The 9,589-nt window shown below is 42.4% G+C and overlaps 1 long non-coding RNA gene across 1 annotated transcript; it reads right to left on the reverse strand.

Moving 5' to 3' along the window:
- Positions 1–231: 231 nt before the first annotated feature.
- On the reverse strand, positions 232–3,195 carry LOC138033719 (uncharacterized). The gene is made up of 3 exons (XR_011128655.1): positions 3,065–3,195; positions 1,748–1,939; positions 232–1,017 (listed from the first exon to the last, which is right to left on the reverse strand). It is a non-coding gene; the product is annotated as an uncharacterized lncRNA (long non-coding RNA).
- Positions 3,196–9,589: the final 6,394 nt, after the last annotated feature.

Genomic DNA, 9,589 nt, shown 5'->3' on the forward strand with positions numbered 1-9,589 from the left:
TTTGTTCTTATAGTTAATTAGCATTTTGGTTCACACTATATATTCAACTCTGTACTTTGTAATTTAAACTGAAGATGACAGAAGTTTCTGTCGAAACATGTGTTGTGTTGTTTCTAAAATATTGATATGCCTGCTACTATCCAGACCTTTTAACTATGACAGACAGCGTTTTGTCTCTGCCATGGGAACAACCTTCCATGGAACTTGTTGAGACAGCATGATTTCTTCGTGCTATGCTTAATTACCTAGCTTATGGATTCAATACGAAATAAGTAAATCGGTGACTTGTATTTTTTTTTACCTATGGTCAGCCTTTGAGTGTACCATGCAGTTCTGACTAGTTTCTGACAGTGTGAGGCTGTCTTTGATGATAAATGATACATGAATGCAGATAAATACATTTTCTGCACACCCAATTAAGTTACTACGCAACGATGTGTGTACGAACTGAAAACAAAAATAGCCGAAGTAGTTTTTTCTGTTTTTGGTGTATTCGACCCAAAACGCGACACATGATAATATGAGATAACTAAAAACCTGGACAAGCGGATAATTTGAAAGCTGAAAGAAACCTGGCATTACTATATACATAACAAAATGGGTTTTATGTACATGTAATACAAGTCAGTTCTTACAGAAAGAAGTCAAACGTAAAAAAATGGAACATGCCTTAGGATAACTGATGCAAAAATTTTGCCATCGTTGACCTTTACCAATGTGTTCTTTTTTTCTCCAACAGAATTGTTTTCAAAAAGAAAAAAAAAACACAGAACTTAGGCTGATAATTTACATCAAGAAAAAATTAAAAACTTTTTGTTTCCAAAAAGAAGAAAAAAAACCCTTAGATTAAGCTGATAATTAAGTATGCTCCCAGCAAAACAATTACAGCGAATGAAAGTTTTAACAAAACCTTGCTTTCTGCCACAAGGTAAATGTCTCTAGTTCAATTAGTGTGCCAGAAGCAACAATCCTTGCCAATGTTGTTTTTAGAACCTCTCCATTGATTGACTGATCATCCTTAAAAGTAATTAAAGAGAATAATGATTAGTATCACCCCTTCAAAAATTAAGATCATTCGACAATATTCTAACAAAATAGGAAGAGAGCACAAATCTAATACATCCCTAATCCTGAGAACAAAAGACACCTGAGCCACCAATTTTGGTGTACCAAATAAATGGAACCACATGTAATACCGGTACTTGCATGAGATTATATCTGTAACATTGTTCTTGATTCATTGAATAACTCAGTTAACTATTAATTAATTTTGTCATAATGATAAAGGTACACATATATAGTGGTGGAACTCATGGAATAAATCTTGAAAATATATTGCCAGATGCTTTCTTTGTCTTCAACACTTTTCCAAAAAAAATTATGTGTGATGAGGTATTTAGAATTATCTCATTTAACAGTATTTCAAATTTTAAACTGAAAGCAGATATTGGGTGAGACAATGGATAAATGAAACTGCAGCATCATCTTCCGCTAATCGCTAGGCATTACTAGTCTATACGTACACAGGCCTGTAACTCAGACAGTGCTTTATAATTATTTTATTGCAGTGACTGTCAAGAATTAGTTGTTAAAGTGTAATTTATGCGAGTTATTTGTAAATATCTATATGCATCACTTGTTTAAAAGCAACAATCAGCTTCTAAGTCTTTCAGACTTTGAGGTGTTTGACTGCATTACAGGTTTTTTACAGAAACATGCCTCAAAGGAATTTTTTCATTGCACCAACCTTTTCTTTTATCTGAGGGTTTTCTCCAACTCCTCTTCCATAGATGATACATGTAGTGGTATGTACGGTATGTTGCAAGAAGAAGGCATCTTCTTGCCTAGCCTCAGCACTTTCTGGAACCAACTCTCTGTCCAAACTTCCCAGCAATCTTTTAATGAACCAATTCCCAGCTGTACCCACCTCCAATTTGAACTGTTAATCAACAAATAAATATAGTGAAAAGTTTCAGTTTTCTTGTAAAAAATAATTCATAATCTCAGTCACATTTCCAAACAAAAATTAAAGATAAAAGATGTCATAAGAATTTCATCCAGATAAGAACACTCAATATCACATGTCTCAAAAAAAAAAATGCTGGTATATGTAATAATAAAGCTGATCATTTCTAAGGTGTATGACAACTGCAGACTGCCTACAAATAGCGATTGTAAACAGTATTTAAGTCTAAGCACCCATTTTAAATAAAACGTTTAGCTTTCAATAACTGTGAGTTGCGGTTAGTTTGGGGTCTGCACTCTGCAAGTGTCAGACACTGTCACTTCTGTTATAACGTACAGTGTAAGTGTTTGAAGAGCAGACTCATCAAAATTTGGCTCTCTTTTCTTTAAACGCCAATAATAACAATCTCATGCAGGCATTAACATACTATTTGTATTGAGTACAATAGTTTAAATGACAGCTGAAGCTTTCTGCTTTCTGTCGTCATGTAATTTGCGGTGAGAGCACTCTAATACCAAATCATTTGCTTAACCATTTGATCTAAAGCTTCATTTCTCTTGTGAAATACATACCAATTTGTTAAAGCACTTAAGCCAAATTAAATATCCTTGCCTGACAAATTTGGGACTTCAAGGTGCATGTAAAAGGTTTGAATTCTACATAAGCTTGCATTAAATTCAGACGCCATACTTTTCATGAGCCGAACTTAATACATGAAAAGTTCGACGTTTGAATCAATTAAGAACGGCTATTTTAATTTGGAATGGCTCAGGCGTTCTTTTCAACTGGCCTAGACGGGAATTCGGCTTTAGCATGGCCGTGGATCGGCTTTGATTTCAGACGTCGAACGTTTCATGTGCCGAACTTCATGATCATGCATAAACCATGTTTTACCTTCTACATTAAAATCGCTGACAAAATCAATTGGTTTTCTTGGTAATGGCTTTGGAACTGCTGTGGGGGGGCCAGTTAAGTTCGACTTATGAATCAAAAGGCGTACTTTTGTTAATTTGTGTCGGTCGAAGTTCTAAGTACGCAGTGTCTGAATCGGGCCTAAGGCATCAAATATTATCTGCTCATAGTTCAGTTAACGCTTACCTTTTTCCTTGAGTTGTTGTAAGCATTTCCTTGCTTTGGATCAGCATTTAAAGAGTAAACAAACAAAAAAACTCGTCAGCACAAATTGTGATCGTTGATTCAAACTTGAGTAAAACTGCCGAAAGACCCGCCGAAATCAGTAAAGAGCTGCGGTAGGTACTTTATATATGATACCCTATAATGTACCGATCCTCAAGTCCTCTACCCGTCCTTTAGCGTCCTTACACATCCCTACCCGTCCTTTAGCGTCCTTACACATCCCTAGCCGTCCTTTAGCGTCCTTACTCATCCCTAGCCGTCTTTTAGCGTCCTTACTCATCCCTAGCCGTCCCTTAGCGTCCTTACACATCCCTAGCCGTCCTTTAGCGTCCTTACACATCCCTACCCGTCCTTTAGCGTCCTTACACATCCCTAGCCGTCCTTTAGCGTCCATACTCATCCCTAGCCGTCCTTTAGCGTCCTCACTCATCCCTAGCCGTCCCTTAGCGTCCTTACACATCCCTACCCGTCCTTTAGCGTCCTTACTCATCCCTAGCCGTCCTTTAGCGTCCATACTCATCCCTAGCCGTCCTTTAGCTTCCCTACTGATCCCCAGCCGTCCTTTTGCGTCCTTACCCATTCCTAGCCGTCCTTTAGCGTCCTTACACATCCCTAGCCATCCTTTAGCCTCCTTAAACATCCCTAGCCGTCCTTTGGCGTCCTTAAACATCGCTAGCTGTCCTTTGGCGTCCTTACACATCCCTAGCCGTCGTTTTGCTCCCTTACACATCCCTACCCGTCCTTTCGCGTCCTTACACATCCCTAGCCATCCTTTAGCCTCCTTAAACATCCCTAGCCGTCCTTTGGCGTCCTTAAACATCGCTAGCTGTCCTTTGGCGTCCTTACACATCCCTAGCCGTCCTTTTGGTTCCTTACACATCCCTACCCGTCTTTTCGCGTCCTTACACATCCCTAGCCGTCCTTTAGCGTCCTTTCTCATCCCTAGCCGTCCTTTAGCGTCCTTACTCATCTCTAGCCGTCATTTGGCGTCCTTACACATCCCTAGCCGTCCTTTAGCGTCCTTAACCATCCTAGCCGTCCTTTAGCGTCCTTACACATCCCTAGCCGTCCTTTAGCGTCCTTACTCATCCCTAGCCGTCCTTTGGCGTCTTTACACATCCCTAGCCGTCCTTTGGCGTCCTTACTCATCGCTACCCGTTCTTTACAGTCAGTACACATCCCTAGGCGTCCTTTAGGATCCTTACACATCCCTAGCTGTCTTTTAGCGTCCTTACTCATCCCTACCCGTCCTTTAGCGTCCTTACACATCCCTACCCGTCCTTTAGCATGCCTACACATCCCTAGCCGTCCTTTAGCATCCTTACACATCCCTAGCCGTCCTTTAGCGTCGTTACACATCATCCGTTGCCCTGTTTTAGTGTCCTTACTCATCCTTAGTTAGATTTTGTCTGCTTTTCTTCAGATTCCAAACACCTTTTCCATGACGTGTTATTTGTTGACGTGACCCATGGGAATGTCCATTGTTTAACTATTAGAAGAGTTTTCCCATAAAACAAAAGGAATACTGTCACTGATTGACATTTTGCAGATTGGATGGTTGTATTAACTGACATGAGAGTTTTTAATTCACTTATAGTGGCGATATTGGGTTTTGCAGCTTTCTAAACCCTAATCTATCCAATACAACAACAAAAATTACCTCTTTGCAATCTTCGTTTTATAAACTTTCCACTTATACTGACAGTTTGTCATATTAGTCTCATCGAAAGAAGCGCGCGTGGGCAATAATTATCGGAAGACACTATGACACCAAAAACCCAAAAGCGTTTTATACTTTGTTTTATTTCACTGTGGTAGTTCGGTAAACTTCTTTCATTTAATTTTTATTATTATTATATTTTTTGGAACACTCTACATGTAACCCTGACCCTCAACATGTTAAACGTCGACCCTCGATATAAAACCCTCGACCCTCGACGTTAGACCAAAAGGATGACTCGTACTGAGAGAAGCCTTTTTATTTAAGTTTCTTCGGTCGTATAAACACTTACTGTCCTTAGCTACTCATCGATCAACGCATCCCACGTGATAGCCTCCAGGCGTAATACATCTATTGAGTGAATGGCCAGCTCAAACTGTTCCCGTTACAACCGAACCTTTTCGAGGATAAAGTGGTAAAGTTCTTATAAATCATTAATTACTGAGTTGCCATATATTATATGTTTAAAAAGGCGTCAGATTTCTCGGTTTTTAAATAGGGCTAGGGATGTGTAAGGACGCCAAAGGACGGCTAGGGATGTGTAAGGACGCTAAAGGACGGCTAGGGATGTGTAAGGACGCTAAAGGACGGCTAGGGATGTGTAAGGACGCTAAAGGACGGCTAAAGATGTGTAAGGACGCCAAAGGACGGCTAGGAATGTGTAAGGACACTAAAGGACGGCTAGGGATGTTTAAGGACGCTAAAGGACGGCTAGGGATGTGTAAGTACGCTAAAGGACGGGTAGGGATGTGTAAGGACGCTAAAGGACGGCTAGGGATGAGTAAGCACGATAAAGGACGGCTAGGGATGTGTAAGGACGCTAAAAGACGGCTACGGATGTGTAAGGAAGCTAAAGGACGGCTATGGATGTGTAAGGACGCCAAAGGACGGCTAGGGATGTGTAAGGACGCTAAAGGACGGCTAGGGATGTGTAAGGACGCTAAAGGACGGCTAGGGATGTGTAAGGACGCTAAAGGACGGCTAAAGATGTGTAAGGACGCTAAAGGACGGCTAGGAATGTGTAAGGACACTAAAGGACGGATAGGGATGTTTAAGGACGCTAAAGGACGGCTAGGGATGTGTAAGTACGCTAAAGGACGGGTAGGGATGTGTAAGGACGCTAAAGGACGGCTAGGGATGAGTAAGGACGATAAAGGACGGCTAGGGATGTGTAAGGACGCTAAAGGACGGCTAGGGAAGTGTAAGGACGCCAAAGGACAGCTAGGGATGTGTAAGGACGCTAAAGGACGGCTAAGGATCAGTAAGGACGCTAAAGGACGGCTAGGGATGTGTAAGGACGCCAAAGGACGGCTAGGGATGTGTAAGGACGCTAAAGGACGGCTAGGGATGAGTAAGGACGCTAAAGGACTGGTAGGGATGTGTAAGGACGCTAAAGGACGGCTAGGGATGTGTAAGGACGCTAAAGGACGGCTAGGGATGAGTAAGGACGCTAAAGGACGGCTAGGGATGTGTAAGGACGCTAAAGGACGGCTAGAGATGTGTAAGGACGCTAAAGGACGGCTAGGGATGTGTAAGGACGCTAAAGGACGGCTAGGGATGTGTAAGGACGCCAAAGGACGGCTAGGAATGTGTAAGGACACTAAAGGACGGCTAGGGATGTTTAAGGATGCTAAAGGACGGCTAGGGATGTGTAAGTACGCTAAAGGACGGCTAGGGATGTGTAAGGACGCTAAAGAACGGCTAGGGATGAGTAAGGAGGATAAAGGACGGCTAGGGATGTGTAAGGACGCTAAAGGACGGCTAGGGATGAGTAAGGACGCTAAAGGACGGCTAGGGATGTGTAAGGACGCTAAAGGACGGCTAGGGATGTGTAAGGACGCTAAAGGACGGCTAGGGATGTGTAAGGACGCTAAAGGACGGCTAGGGATGTGTAACGACGCCAAAGGACGGCCAAGAATGTGTAAGGACACAAAAGGACGGCTAGGGATGTTTAAGGACGCTAAAGGACGGCTAGGGATGTGTAAGTACGCTAAAGGACGGCTAGGGATGTTTAAGGATGCTAAAGGACGGCTAGGGATGTGTAAGTACGCTAAAGGACGGCTAGGGATGTGTAAGGACGCTAAAGAACGGCTAGGGATGAGTAAGGAGGATAAAGGACGGCTAGGGATGTGTAAGGACGATAAAGGACGGCTAGGGATGAGTAGGGACGCTAAAGGACGGCTAGGGATGTGTAAGGACGCCAAAGGACGGCTAGGGATGTGTAAGTACGCTAAAGGACGGCTAGGGATGTGTAAGGACGCTAAAGGACGGCTAGGGATGTGTAACGACGCCAAAGGACGGCTAGGAATGTGTAAGGACACTAAAGGACGGCTAGGGATGTTTAAGGACGCTAAAGGACGGCTAGGGATGTGTAAGTACGCTAAATAACGGGTAGGGATGTGTAAAGACGCTAAAGGACGGCTAGGGATGAGTAAGGACGATAAAGGACGGCTAGGGATGTGTAAGGACGCTAAAGGACGAGTAGGGATGTGTAAGGACGCCAAAGGACGGCTAGGGATGTGTAAGGACGCTAAAGGACGGCTAGGGATGAGTAAGGACGCTAAAGGACGGGTAGGGATGTGTAAGGACGCTAAAGGACGGCTAGGGATATGTAAGGATGCCAAAGGATGGCTAGGGATGTGTAAGGACGCTAAAGGACGTGTAGGGATGGGTAAGGACGCTAAAGGACGGCTAGGGGTGTGTAAGGACGCTAAAGGACGGCTAGGGATGTGTAAGGACGCCAAAGGACGGCTAGGGATGTGTAAGGACGCTAAAGGACAGCTAGGGATGTGTAAGGACGCTAAAGGACGGCTAGGGATGTGTACGGACGCTAAAGGGCGGCTAGGGATGTCTAAGGACGCCAATTGACGGCTAGAGATGAGTTTGGACGCTAAAGGACGGCTAGGGATGAGAAAGGACGCTAAAGGACGGCTAGGGATGTGTAAGGACGCGAAAAGACCGGTAGGGATGTGTAAGGAACCAAAAGGACGGCTAGGGATGTGTAAGGACGCCAAAGGACAGCTAGCGATGTTTAAGGACGCCAAAGGACGGCAAGGGATGTGTAAGGACGCTAAAGGACGGCTAGGGATGAGTAAGGACGCTAAAGGACGGCTAGGGATGTGTAAGGACGCCAAAGGATTGCTAGGGATGTGTAAGGACGCTAAAGGACAGATAGAGGACTCGAGGATCGGTACATTATAGGGTATCATATATAAAGTACCTACATATATAAAGTACTTACCATAGCTGCACGGGTGACTGCTGACCAAAACGGCTCACTAGTTTCCCCATTGACGAGTAAAATCGTCTGGCGTTAGACAGAGTAAAATCTATAAGTGGCACTATTGGGAGTTAAAGGGTTAAGGGGGACATAGTTTTTGAGTGAATCCAGCTGTTGTTAACCCTTTCAGCCCCGTGGGGTTCCCCATTGACGAGTAAAATCGTCTGGCGTTAGAGAGAGTAAAATCTATAAGTGGCACTATTGGGAGTTAAATGGTTAATTAGTGGAGTACTAAATAAGAGGCGTACATTTTACTGCGTTTAGTTTTACTCCACTTTTTCACTCCAACTCCTTGAAAACAAAGAATTAATCGGTGGATTTCACAAAAATAAAACAACCCCAATTCCACATCTTAGACTGGCTAAACTTAAATTTACCCTACAAAAATACATATATAGGAGTAAAATCCTCTTCTACTTTTTTTCTCAGAAAGTAGAATTAGTAAGTTGGGTAGACTTTACTCAGTATCCCGATAAATAGGAGTAAAATTAACTCCAGCATATTATATTACTCTGTAGGGAGAGTAAAATTTACTCTAGCAAAGTCACTGCCTTTGAATGTTAACTGGTACTGAGTAAAAATTACTCTTAGTGGAGTTAAATTAACTCCTCTTAGGAGTACATTTTACTCCGCTTTATTTTACTCCACTTTTTCACTCCAGCACTGGAGTGAAATTAACTCTTCGAAAATAACAGTGTAGAGAAAGATTTGTTGGGTGTATCATAAACGAAAATTATTGAAAACATTGGAGTAAATAGTTACACACGCTTAATGCTTTTAAAGCTTTCATAGCTATCATATTGGACTCGTCTCTAATTTTTAGCACCTTAAAAACAACCATTGTTTTTTTTTTCCCGAATTCACCTCAAGCGGACCCTTGGATTTCCTATGCAAATACAAACTACAACTGTAGGTGAAATTAAATGGCGTGGAACGGCAGAAATTTCAAACAAAACACCCATCTTTCCCTAATCTTAAGTTAATTTTGTCCATTAAAATCCTCGAAAGAGCATTGTATGCCACGACAAATTTTGCAAGGTGTCCTTAAAAAGTACGTTTCTCCCGTCTGTTTGCTCATCTTGATCACAAACTTCGTTAGAATCGAAAACGGTTCAGTAGTGGCTCAGTATCATACCGCAAAGACGTAACTTGCAAATTTAGAACTTTATAACCGCTTTGAAAGAAGATTCCGTTCGCTAGAAATCTTCATAAAGCATTTGTTTACCTAACAGGTCGACTTGGCACCGGCATTTTCTAACGGTAGCCTCTCTTCCTTGGAGCTTTGAAGTTCGCAAAATGTTCGTTTGGAAGCCATGTTTCGAACTAGTCACTCTCCACGCAGTCGCATAATCAAACAGAATGCCGAGTTTCCTTATCGCTGTTCCGCGACATATAAGACGCTATTTTTTTCTTTAGCAGACAGTTAACTTGACTTGATCAACAAATGAACCGTCGCATTCTTAAGAAAGGTTAATTCGTTTCTAAA

Source organism: Montipora capricornis, chromosome 14 (genome assembly GCF_036669925.1).
Source record: "Montipora capricornis isolate CH-2021 chromosome 14, ASM3666992v2, whole genome shotgun sequence".
NCBI lineage: Eukaryota > Metazoa > Cnidaria > Anthozoa > Scleractinia > Acroporidae > Montipora > Montipora capricornis.